Here is a 12,985-nt window from a genome sequence, read left to right on the forward strand (position 1 = left end):
CAGAACACCTATAGCCCAGGAATTCAAATCAGAGTCCTTGTACACCTGCAGTTGTGAATTAGAGGCAGTGATTGTGAAAGTGTGAGTGACTGCAAGTTTTTTTGTGAATGGGAAACACTGAGTGTGAGTGTATAGGTACATTTCTATGTGAGAACACCCCCAGGCAAATTCTGAATACAAATGAGGTGAACTTGTGGCGAGTATTATGCCCACCACTTTTTAGGGATCAGCAGCTGCTACGCCATATGCAGAGGCAGCCAAGTGAAATTCCTCATTCTTCTCCCTGCCACCAGGTCCCAGGCCACCTCAGGAGTGTCAAAGAAGTGAGACTTACCATTAAAGAGCTTCATCTTGGCAAAAAGCATGAGCATGTAATCTAACTGCTACCCCTGTAGTTTCTGCTTCATTTCAACAAATAATATCCATTGCTGTTTAACCAGCCTAGTGTATTCTAGGAAAACCTCATAACTTCATGTTTATGTCTGGCAATATACAAGGTTTTTATGCTCCATGAAATAGAGAAGCTGAGCAATTTTCGGCATTGGAGGGATCTCAAGAGAGGTTTGGCTTCAATATGCTGTGAGCATATTCTACACGAAGCAGGATGATACATTTTTTAGTAGCAGTTGCATTGAAAGCTAAGATAACAGGGATTTTTCAGTGTGGCTGCTTGCTGCCACCCAAGATATGCCCTCCATCCAAAATTGGCTACATCCTGCTCTCCCTTCATCATGCACAATTTACACTTCAAGACACAAGGAAGAATCATGGATCTGCATCTCTGTCGTTTGGAGTCCACAAACCATGGGGAATATTTATGAGCCTCTTGCGTCGCTGTTGCATCACTTTTTGTAAAATCATATATAGGAGGCCACGCAAAGCCACTTTGTGTAGCTTTGAATGGCCTCATAAATATGGAGTAAGGCAGGACAGCGCAAATCGCTCCGTGGCCTTCCTCTGCACAAGGGAGGTGTTCTATGAGCTTTGCAGTGGGTGTTCCTACGCAACACCCATTGATTTTGACGTATCCCCAGATTTACAAGCCCTTGTAAACCTGAGGATGCGCCAAAACCATACGCCTCCCCAGAGAAGGTGCAACTCGCAGCAGTATCTTTATTTCTCCTCATTATTTCCAGTCTGTAGCACGCATTGAAAGAGGAAAAATCATCCCAGGATTGATCTTGTGCAGTAAGGTGCCCCTTCCTGCATAAAAACAATACTGCCTACAATGCAGACACCCTAGCACCATGGTGCAAGGGTGCCTGCGTTGGTGCTAGGCTGCCAAATGGCGCCAGCACAGTGGGACAGGACAGTAAATTCACCATGTACCCTAGAAACGGCATATTCCTTCCCATTCCCTTTGACACAGGGCAACACAGCAAGGTGATTTGCTGCACTGCCCTGCGCCAAAAGCCCATAAATATGGGCCCATGTGTCATATATGTAGCTTTCTGCTTCCGTGACTCGGTCCACAGCATTGTGGGGATCCTGAAAAAAGCAGGGCTATGTATAGTCCTACTTCACAAATACAACCCACCAAGGAGACTCGAGTATCATGTATTGCTTGTAAGATGACATCTGTAGAGGTGGCTTTTAGTATCAACCTCGCCATCACCAATCTTCTCTGATCCTGGAGCGGACTCTGGGTTCAGGTTTGGTGAACATATCAAGTTTGCTCTGATGCAGTAGCAAACCACTTCTGTCTTTTGCCATGCTACCAGATTAATCGCCAATGTCAGGCCTTAGTGGACACAGCATAATTTTCTCCACCAAGACAGTGATGCATCTATTTCCCACATTAGATTGCCAAAGGTGGTCAGCGGCTGAGCTATGCTGGGCTTCCTTCAGACACTAGTCTATAGTTAGCACAATGGAATGTGTGAAACTTGTAATGCAAAGAGCTCAAAGACAATACACCATTGAGTGTAGTGCATAAATGCCACACACTGTCACTCTGTCATTAAAATTTAGGCCACAGTCTGTGGTGGTTATACAACGAACACATGGAGAACCACTATAGTTCTGCCCTCTCCAAGCCCTCAGTTCTTGGGTTCCTCGAGTCACGTAGTCCCACTGACAGTGCTGGGATTGGTGATTAGGAGATGGGCTCAGCAGCAGTGACAGAGGGACTAGAGAGCCAGGAAGAATTCAGAGTACCAGCAAAGCAGCACCAGTCACATACAATGGGTTCCAAGGGTCCAACAATCCCCTAGTCTCTCACAACAGAAAGATCCATGGAAGGCGAAGCAGCTCTAGATGACCTCCAGCTCTCTATCATTTAATCCAGTCATCCCCCATTTATGCTTCAGTTGCTGTCCTTTTCCACAGTGCCTCCACAGTTCAATAGGCCCTGTGGCTACTTAGGTCCTTGGAACCCCAAAACTCAGCCCCACTTGTCAAATCTTTCAAAGCTGAGTAACTTCTAACAGTCCACTGGTCAGATCACCAGGAGAGACCACGACCAAGTGTGGAGCCACTTGAGGACCTTTCCGATAGTCACACTGAACAGGAAAAGAAGGACACCACTCTGCAACAGTACCCAATCCCAACCAGCTTCTAGACCCACATCTGGGATCCAGGAAAAACATTCTGAACAGTGGTTTACTGCTGTCCCCTGAGGCGCAGGATTGATGTGACCTGCCACCACCATTTTTTCACTGCTGCTGAAGACCTCACTGGATGCCACTGGAGGTGAAGCGGGGCCCCTCTGAGGCTACAGTCCATTAGATAGTGGTGTCATCCAAAGCACTTATGAGGGCATCTCTGATCTGAACTCGAAGTGCCCGCCCTTTTTCTGCACACCGAGCCCTTCCTCACATTTAGGCCAGGCCACACCACGAACCGAAGGGCATGATTTCCTGTGATATCCATTACACCCCTGTCTTTTAAAATGACAGCAGTCCAGAAGAGACACACTCCAACAGATGCGTTAAATGAGTTTCACATTGTCTGCTGTGTGCTTTAGGTTTGTTGTTTTATTGTATAATATTGTTAGTGACTTGCTAGCTTCTAAATTGAAGTAGATCACATTTGCAACAAGGATGTAATAGATTTTGAGTGCTTGTAATCTTTTGTGCTTTTCCCTGTTGATGTTTTTGATTTAAAATGTATTTGAATGGCACATTTAACTACACGGATAACATCCGTGTGCAAAAAGAACAGTTACAAAAGCTGTTGAAGCTATTTTCAATAATAGATTGTGTGTTTTCTTTCTAGTTACTTCTACTTATTGCAGGAGCAACAATATTCAATTTATTCATAAATGCAATATCAATGAGGAGGATTCTTGGAGGTTTAGGTAAGGCATTTACTCGCTTGCATGGAGGGAAAACCAAAACATATTATTCGATTAAGCATTGTAAATGTCGACATTCAGTCAATTGAAAAGGTGGTAATACTCTTATTTGCATATCTCTAGCATTATTTTTTCTTAATGGAATTTGATATATGCAGGAAGCTGGTCCAGTGTGTGGTGGACACCTATGGTGTTATACCTTATATTGGGTCCAGGCACTCCTTATTAGATAGTGTTACATGTCCAGATAGCCAGGGCTCTCTAGTGGTAGCGATGGTGAGCAGCTAAGACCTATCTAAGAGGAGTGTGAAACACTTGCAATACCACAGTAGTCACACAGTAACTTATCACACATGAAAGGAATCACACAGTGTTCAAAAAATAAACATACTTTATTACAGGAGGACCAAACTAGATTACTATATGGTAAACCCCCGTCTGGAGATAAGTACACACAAAATATACACAGGTAAGTTTTGGGAAATAGCATAAAATAGCAAAGGCCCTATGGGGGGGGGGCAAACCATATGCTAAAAAAGTGGAATGCGAGAATGGGTTCACACCAGAGAATATGGAGTAGTTAGCCAAGGGCTGGGAGAGAGTGGAATCTCAAGAGGTAAGTATCTAGAAGACACCCAGAGACCAGGAGAGGTAAGTTACCTGGTCATCCCATAGGCTAACATGGGAACTCGTAAGTGGAATATTCTAAAAGCAGGACCAGCCCAGTAGAACCCAACGGTGGATTCCGGATGAGGAAGACTTACAAAAGAAAGGTAGTCCAGTCCACGCAGGAATGTTCAGGTGGGGCAGGAGGCATTGCCCACCATTTTGTAGGTGAAGATCCGGGTCGATGGAGATGGATAAAGTCCAGCTGCGGGGCTCGGGAGCTGCAGAGGAGTCCCTGAAGTCACCTAGAAACTGTCCCTCGAAGGTCGCAGGATTGCAGACGGGTCAGTGTTCAAGTGGACCACCAACAAGCAAATGCAACTGGAGCTGTTGAAGATTAGCAGAGCTGAAGAGGACCAGCAAGGTCCTGGGGACTCGACCTTTGGGGGAAGTATGAGTTGAACCTGAGAAAACAGGAGAGCCCACACGAGGAACCCACTTGCGGCAGGCACAGTAAGTCGCAGTGAGGCACAGCTGAAGAGGAGTTCCACGTCGCTGGAGCAGAAGAGAAGAGACTGTTCTTGCGGAGCTGGAGTGTTGGGGGCCGGGGCTGCTTGGAGCCTGAAGATCAGAGCAGGAGTCAAAAAGTCTTGGTTCCTGCAACAGTCGCGGTGCGCAGAGCTTCTGTTTTGATTGAAGAGGCAAGGGCTTATCATCTCCCAAGTTTGACAAAGGCAGAAAGGACCCCGAGGACGCCTCAGAACCACCAACTGTGTTGAAGAGTCTTCAGAAGTCCAGAGGACAGCAGATCCCAGAAGCCAGACATAAGTGCCTTAGGTGCCTGTGAATGCAGGGGAGTGACTCCTTCACTCCAATGGAGACTTGCTTCTTTGGTGCAGCTGGAGTCTTGCTGACCCTACAGGATGCACAGCCATGGAAATGTTGCAAATTGCTGACAGGAGCCTGTAGGAGGCTGGACTGGCTTGTAGTGAGTACCAAGGAGTACTTACACTTTGCACCAGGCCCAGGTATCCCTTATTAGTGTATAGGGTGTCTAGCAGCTTAGGCTGATAAAAAACGGTAGCTTAGCAGAGCAGCTTAGGCTGAACTAGGAGACGAGTGAAGCTCCTACAGTACCACTAGTGTCATATGCACAATATCATAAGAAAACACAATACACAGATATACTAAAAATAAAGATACTTTATTTTTATGACAATATGCCAAAGTATCTCAGTGAGTACCCTCAGTATGACGATAGCAAATATACAAAAGACATATGTACACAATACCAAAATATGCAGTGATAGCAATAGAGAACAGTGCAAACAATGTATAGTCACAATAGAATGCAATGGGGGCACATAGGGATAGGGGCAACACAAACCATATACTCTAGAAGTGGAATGCGAACCACAAATGGACCCCAAACCTATGTGACCTTGTAGAGGGTCGCTGGGACTGTAAAGAAACAGTGAGGGTTAGAAAAATAGCCCACCCCAAGACCCTGAAAAGTGGGTGCAAAGTGCACCTAAGTTCCCCAAAGAGCACAGAAGTCGTGATAGGGGAATTCTGCAGGAAAGACCAACACCAGCAATGCAACAACAATGGATTTCCAGACGAGAGTACCTGTGGAACAAGGGGACCAAGTCCAAAAGTCACGATCAAGTCGGGAGTGGGCAGATGCCCAGGAAATGCCAGCTGTGGGTGCAAAGAAGCTGCCACCGGATGGTAGAAGCTATGGATTCTGCAAGAATGACAAGGGCTCGAAACTTCCCCTTTGGAGAATAGATGTCGCACGTCGTGAAGAGTCGTGCAGAAGTGTTTTCGTGCAGAAAGACTGCAAACAAGCCTTGCTACCTGCAAGGGTCGCGGTTAGGGTTTTTGGATGCTGCTGTGGACCAGGAGGGACCAGGATGTCGCCAATTGTGTGAGGAGACAGAGGGGGGATCGATCAAGAAAAAGAGCCCACTCAGAAGCAAGCAGCACCCACAGAAGTGCTGGAACAGGCACTGCGAAGTGGAGTGAACTGGAGCTCACCCGAAGTTGCACAAGAGAGTCCCACGACGCCGGAGGACAACTCACGAGGTTGTGCAATGCAGGTTAGAGTGCCGGGGACCCAGGCTTGGCGCTGCACAAAGGAATTCCTAGAAGAGTGCACAGGAGCCGGAGTAGCTGCAAAACATGCGGTTCCCAACAATGCAGTGTAGCGTGGGGAGGCAAGGACTTACCTCCACCAAACTTGGACTGAAGAGTCACTGGACTGTGGGAGTCACTTGGACAGAGTTGCTGAGTTCAAGGGACCTCGCTCGTTGTGCTGAGAGGAGACCCAGAGGACCGGTGATGCAGTTCTTTGGTGCCTGAGGTGAAGATTCCGTCGACCCACGGGAGATTTCTTCGGAGCTTCTAGTGCAGAGAGGAGGCAGACTACCCCCACAGCATGCACCACCAGGAAAACAGTCGAGAAGGTGACAGGATCAGCGTTACAAGGTCGCAGTAGTCGTCTTTGCTACTTTGTTGCAGTTTTGCAGGCTTCCAGCGCGGTTAGCAGTCGACTCCTTGGCAGAAGGTGAAGAGAGAGATGCAGAGGAACACTGATGAGCTCTTGCATTCGTTATCTAAGGAATTCCCCAAAGCAGAGACCCTAAATAGCCAGAAAAGGAGGTTTGGCTACCTAGGAGAGAGGATAGGCTAGCAGCACCTGGAAGAGCCTATCATAACGAGTCTCTGACGTCACCTGCTGGCACTGACCACTCAGAGCAGTCCAGTGTGCCAGCAGCACCTCTGTTTCCAAGATGGCAGAAGTCTGGAGCACACTGGAGGAGCTCTGGGCAGCTCCCAGGGGAGGTGCAGGTCATGGGGGTGGTCACTCCCCTTTCCTTTGTCCAGTTTCGCGCCAGAGCAGGGCTGAGGGATCCCTGAACCGGTGCAGACTGGCTTATGCAGAGATGGGCACCATCTGTGCCCATCAAAGCATTTCCAGAGGCTGGGGGAGGCTACTCCTCCCCAGCCCTGACACCTTTTTCCAAAGGGAGAGGGTGTAACACCCTCTCTCTGAGGAAGTCCTTTGTTCTGCCTTCCTGGGCCAGGCCTGGCTGTACCCCAGGAGGGCAGAAACCTGTCTGAGGGGTTGGCAGCAGCTGCAGTGAAACCCCGGGAAAGGTAGTTTGGTAGTACCCGGGTCTGAGCTAGAGACTCAGGGGATCATGGAATTGTCTACCCAATGCCAGAATGGCATTGGGGTGACTATTCCATGATCCTAGACATGTTACATGGCCATGTTCGGAGTTACCATTGTGACGCTATACATATGTCGTGACATATGTATAGTGCACGCGTGTAATGGTGTCCCCGCACTCACAAAGTCCGGGAAATTTGCCCTGAACAATGTGGGAGCACCTTGGCTAGTGCCAGGGTGCCCACACACTAAGTAACTTAGCACCCAACCTTTACCAGGTAAAGGTTAGACATATAGGTGACTTATAAGTTACTTAAGTGCAGTGGTAAATGGCTGTGGAATAACGTGGACGTTATTTCACTCAGGCTGCACTGGCAGGCCTGTGTAAGAATTGTCAGATCTCCCTATGGGTGGCACAAGAAATGCTGCAGCCCATATGGATCTCCAGGAAACCCAATACCCTGGGTACCTCAGTACCATATACTAGGGAATTATAAGGGTGTTCCAGTATGCCAATGTAAATTGGTGAATTGGTCACTAGCATTTTAGTGACAATTTAGAAAGAAAATGAGAGAGCATAACCACTGAGGTTCTGGATAGCAGAGCCTCAGTAAGACAGTTAGTCATAACACAGGTAACACATACAGGGCACACTTATGAGCACTGGGGCCCTGGCTGGCAGGGTCCCAGTGACACATACAACTAAAACAACATATATACAGTGAAATATGGGGGTAACATACCAGGCAAGATGGTACTTTCCTACACAACTGTAGGAGGCTGGACTGGCTTGTAGTGAGTAGCAAGGGGTACTTACACCTTGCACCAGGCCCAGGTATCCCTTATTAGTGTATAGGGTGTCTAGCAGCTTAGGCTGATAGATAATGGTAGCTTAGCAGAGCAGCTTAGGCTGAACTAGGAGACGAGTGAAGCTCCTACAGTACCACTAGTGTCACTTGCACAATATCATAAGAAAACCCAATACACAGATATACTAAAAATAAAGGTACTTTATTTTTATGACAATATGCCAAAGTATCTCAGTGAGTACCCTCAGTATGAGGATAACAAATATACACAAGATATATGTACACAATACCAAAAATCTGCAGTATAGTCTTAGAAAACAGTGCAAACAATGTGTAGTTACAATAGGATGCAATGGAGACACATAGGGATAGGGGCAACACAAACCATGTACTCCAAAAGTGGAATGCGAACCACGAATGGACCCCAAACCTATGTGACTTTGTAGAGGGTCGCTGGGACTGTAAGAAAACAGTGATGGTTAGAAAAATAGCCCACCCCAAGACCCTGAGAAGTGAGTGCAAAGTGCACTAAAGTTCCCAAAAGAGCACAGAAGTCGTGATAGGGGAATTCTGCAGGAAAGACCAAAACCAGCAATGCAACAACAATGGATTTCCAGACTAGAGTACCTGTGGAACAAGGGGACCAAGTCCAAGAGTCACGATCAAGTCGAGAGTGGGCAGATGCCCAGGAAATGCCAGCTGTGGGTGCAAGGAAGCTGCTACTAGGCAGTAGAAGCTGAGGATTCTGCAGGAACGACAAGGGCTAGAAACGTCCCCTTTAGAGGATGGATGTCCCACGTCGTGAAGAGTCGTGCAGAAGTGTTTTCCTGAAGAAAGACCACCAACAAGCCTTGCTAGTTACAAATCGTGCGGTTAGGGTTTTTGGATGCTGCTGTGGCCCAGAAAGGACCAGGATGTCACCAATTGTGTCAGGTGACAGAGGCGGCACCCAGCAAGACAAGGAGCCCTCTCAGAAGCAAGCAGCACCCAGAAAAGTGCCAGAACAGGCACTACAAAGTGGAGTAAAATGGTGCTCACATGAAGTTGCACAAGAGGGTGCCACGCCGCCGGAGGACAACTCAGGGGTCGTGCAATGCAGGTTAGAGTGCCGTGGACCCAGGCTTGGCTGTGCACAAAGGATTTCCGCCGGAAGTGCACAGAGGCCGGAGTAGCTGCAAAAGACGCGGTTCCCAGCAATGCAGTCTGGCGTGGGGAGGCAAGGACTTACCTCCACCAAACTTGGACTGAAGAGTCACTGGAATGTGGGAGTCACTTGGACAGAGTTGCTGGATTCAAGGGACCTCGCTCGTCGTGCTGAGAGGAGACCCAGGTGACCGGTGATGCAGTTCTTTGGTGCCTGCGGTTGCAGGGGGACGATTCCGTCGACCCACAGGAGGTCTCTTCGGAGCTTCTAGTGCAGAGAGGAGGCAGACTACCCCCACAGCATGCACAACCAGGAAAACAGTCGAGAAGGCGGCAGGATTAGCGTTACAGAGTTGCAGTAGTCGTCTTCGCTACTTTGTTGCAGTTTTACAGGCTTCCAGCGCTGTCAGCAGTCTATTCCTTGGCAGAAGGTGAAGAGAGAGATGCAGAGGAACTCTTATGAGATCTTGCATTCGTTATCTAAGGAATTCCCCAAAGCAGAGACCCTAAATAGCCAGAAAAGAGGGTTTGGCTACTTAGGAGAGAGGATAGGCTAGCAACACCTGAAGGAGCCTATCAGAAGGAGTCTCTGACATCACCTGCTGGCCCTGGCCACTCAGAGCAGTCCAGTGTGCCAGCAGCACCTCTGTTTCCAAGATGGCAGAGGTCTGGAGCACACTGGAGGAGCTCTGGGCACCTCCCAGGGGAGGTGCAGGTCAGGGGAGTGGTCACTCCACTTCCCTTTGTGCAGTTTTGTGCCAGAGCAGGGCTGAGGGGTCCCTGAACCGGTGCAGACTGGTTTATGCAGAGATGGGCACCATTTGTGCCCATCAAAGCATTTCCAGAGGCTGGGGGAGGCTACTACTCCCCATCCCTCACACCTTTTTCCAAAGGGAGAGGGTGTAACACCCTCTCTCTGAGGAAGTCCTTTGTTCTGCCTTCCTGGGCCAAGCCTGGCTGGACCCCAGGAGGGCAGAAACCTGTCTGAGGGGTTGGCAGCAGCAGCAGCTGCAGTGAAACCCCTGAAAAGGCAGTTTGGCAGTACCCGGTTCTGTGCTACAGACCCGTGGGATCATGGGATTGTGCCAACTATGCCAGGATGGCATAGAGGGGGCAATTCCATGATCATAGACATGTTACATGGCCATATTCGGAGTTGCCATTGTGAAGCTACACATAGGTAGTGACCTATGTGTAGTGCACGCGTGTAATGGTGTCCCCGCACTCACAAAGTCCGGGGAATTTGCCCTGAACAATGTGGGGGTACCTTGGCTAGTGCCAGGGTGCCCACACACTAAGTAACTTTGCACCTAACCTTTACCAGGTAAAGGTTAGACATATAGGTGACTTATAAGTTACTTAAGTGCAGTGGTAAATGGCTGTGAAATAACGTGGACGTTATTTGACTCAGGCTGCAGTGGCAGGCCTGTGTAAGAATTGTCAGAGCTCCCTATGGGTGGCAAAAGAAATGCTGCAGCCCATAGGCATCTCCTGGAACCCCAATACCCTGGGTACCTCAGTACCATATACTAGGGAATTATAAGGGTGTTCCAGTGTGCCAATGTAAATTGGTGAAGTTGGTCACTAGCCTGTTAGTGACAATTTGGAAAGAAATGAGAGAGCATAACCACTGAGGTTCTGGATAGCAGAGCCTCAGTGCGACAGTTAGTCATAACACAGATAACACATTCAGGGCACACTTATGAGCACTGGGACCCTGGCTGGCAGGGTCCCAGTGACATATGCAACTAAAACAACATATATACAGTGAAAAATGGGGGTAACATGCCAGGCAAGATGGTACTTTCCTACACAACCCCCCCCCCAAACGAAGGACAATAAGATTAGTCATTACCTGATGGGTCTTCATTGTCTATTTGGAAATATCTGGAGAGTCCATCTGCATTGGAGTGGGTACTCCCAGGTCTATGTTCCACTGTATAGTCCATTCCCTGTAGGGATATGGACCACCTCAACAATTTAGGATTTTCACCTTTCATTTGTTTTAGCCAAAGTAGAAGTTTGTGGTCTGTCTGAATAATGAAGTGAGTGCCAAACAGATATGGCCTCAACTTCTTCAGTGCCCAGACCTAAGCAAAGGCCTCCCTCTCTATGGCAGACCAACGCTTTTCTCTAGGGGTCAACCTCCTGCTGATAAAAGCAACAGGTTGATCCTGGCCCTCAGAATTAAGTTGTGATAAGAGTGCCCCTACCCCTAATTCAGATGCATCAGTTTGGACAATGAATTTCTTGGAGTAACAGTGGCTTTTCAGGACAGGTGCAGAGCACATGGCCTGCTTCAGCTCCTCAAAAGCTTTCTGACAGTTTGCATTCCATAATACCTTCTTAGGCATTTTCTTTGAAGTGAGGTCATTAAGAGGGGCTGCAATGGAGCCATCGTTCTTTATGAACCTCCTATAGTACCCAGTGAGGCCTAAAAAGGCTCTCACCTGAGTCTGAGTAGTAGGGGGAACCCAATCAATAATTGTTTGGATTTTCCCCTGAAGTGGTGCAATCTGTTCTCCACCAACCAGGTGTCCCAGATAAACCACCTTCCCCTGCCCTATCTAGCACTTGGAAGCCTTGATAGTGAGGCCTGCCTTTTGCAGGGCCTCTAAAACTTTCCATAGGTGGACCAGGTGATCATCCCAGCTGGAGCTAAAGACAGCTATATCGTCCAGATATGCTGCACTAAAAGCTTCCAGCCCTTGCAGAACTGTGTTCACCAACCTCTGAAAAGTGGCAGGTGCATTTTTCAATCCAAAAGGCATTACTGTGAATTGGTAATGGCCTCCAATGGTTGAAAATGCAGTTTTTGCTTTTGCATTTTCTGATAATTTGATCTGCCAATACCCTGCTGTCAAATCAAAAGTGCTTAGATACTTGGCAGATGCCAGTGTATCTATGAGCTCATCTGTCCTGGGTATAGGGTGAGCATCAGGTTTGGTTACCTGGTTGAGACCTCTGTAGTCTACACAAAACCGCATTTCCTTCTTTCCATCCTTGGAATGAGGTTTTGGTGCAAGTACCACAGGAGAAGCCCATTGACTTTCAGAGTGCTCAACCACTCCTAGTTCTAGCATTTTCTGCACCTCTTGCTTTATGCAGTCTCTGACATGGTCAGGCTGCCTATAGATCTTACTTTTGACAGGTAAACTGTCTCCAGTATCTATAGTGTGCTCACACCAAGAAGTGGTACCTGGCACAGTAGAGAAGAGTTCAGAAAACTGACCCAGGAGATTTATGCAGTGGTCTTTCTTCTCAGCAGTAAGACAATCTGCCAGTACAACACCTTCCACTAGAGCATCTTGTTCTGTGGAAGAGAAGAGATCAGAGAGAGGGTCACTCTCTTCTTCCTGTCCCTCATCAGTTGCCATGAGCAGGGTGAGATCAGCCCTGTCATAGTAGGGTTTCAGGCGATTGACATGGAGCACCTTAATGGGACTCCTGGCAGTGCCTAAGTCAACTAAGTAGGTGACTTCACCCTTCTTTTCAACAATTATGTGGGGTCCACTCCATTTATCTTGGAGTGCTCTTGGGGCCACAGGCTCCAAGATCCACACTTTCTGCCCTGGTTGGTACTGAACCAAAGTAGCCTTCTGATCATTCCATTACTTCTGGAGCTGTTGGCTGGCCTGAAGGTTTTTACTGGCCTTTTTCATGTACTCAGCCATCCTTGATCTGAGACCAAGTACATAGTCCACTATGTCTTGCTTTGGAGCTTTTAAGGTTGTTCCCAACCCTCCTTAACAAGTGTTAGAGGACCTCTCACAGGGTGACCAAATAGGAGTTCAAAGGGGCTGAAGCCCACTCCTTTCTGGGGTACCTCCCTGTAAGCAAAAAGGAGGCATGGTAAAAGGATATCCCATCTCCTGTGGAGTTTTTCAGGGAGTCCCGTAATCATGCCTTTGACAGTTTTGTTAAATCTCTCCACCAGTCCATTTGTTTGTGGAT

This window comes from Pleurodeles waltl, chromosome 3_1 (genome assembly GCF_031143425.1).
Source record: "Pleurodeles waltl isolate 20211129_DDA chromosome 3_1, aPleWal1.hap1.20221129, whole genome shotgun sequence".
NCBI lineage: Eukaryota > Metazoa > Chordata > Amphibia > Caudata > Salamandridae > Pleurodeles > Pleurodeles waltl.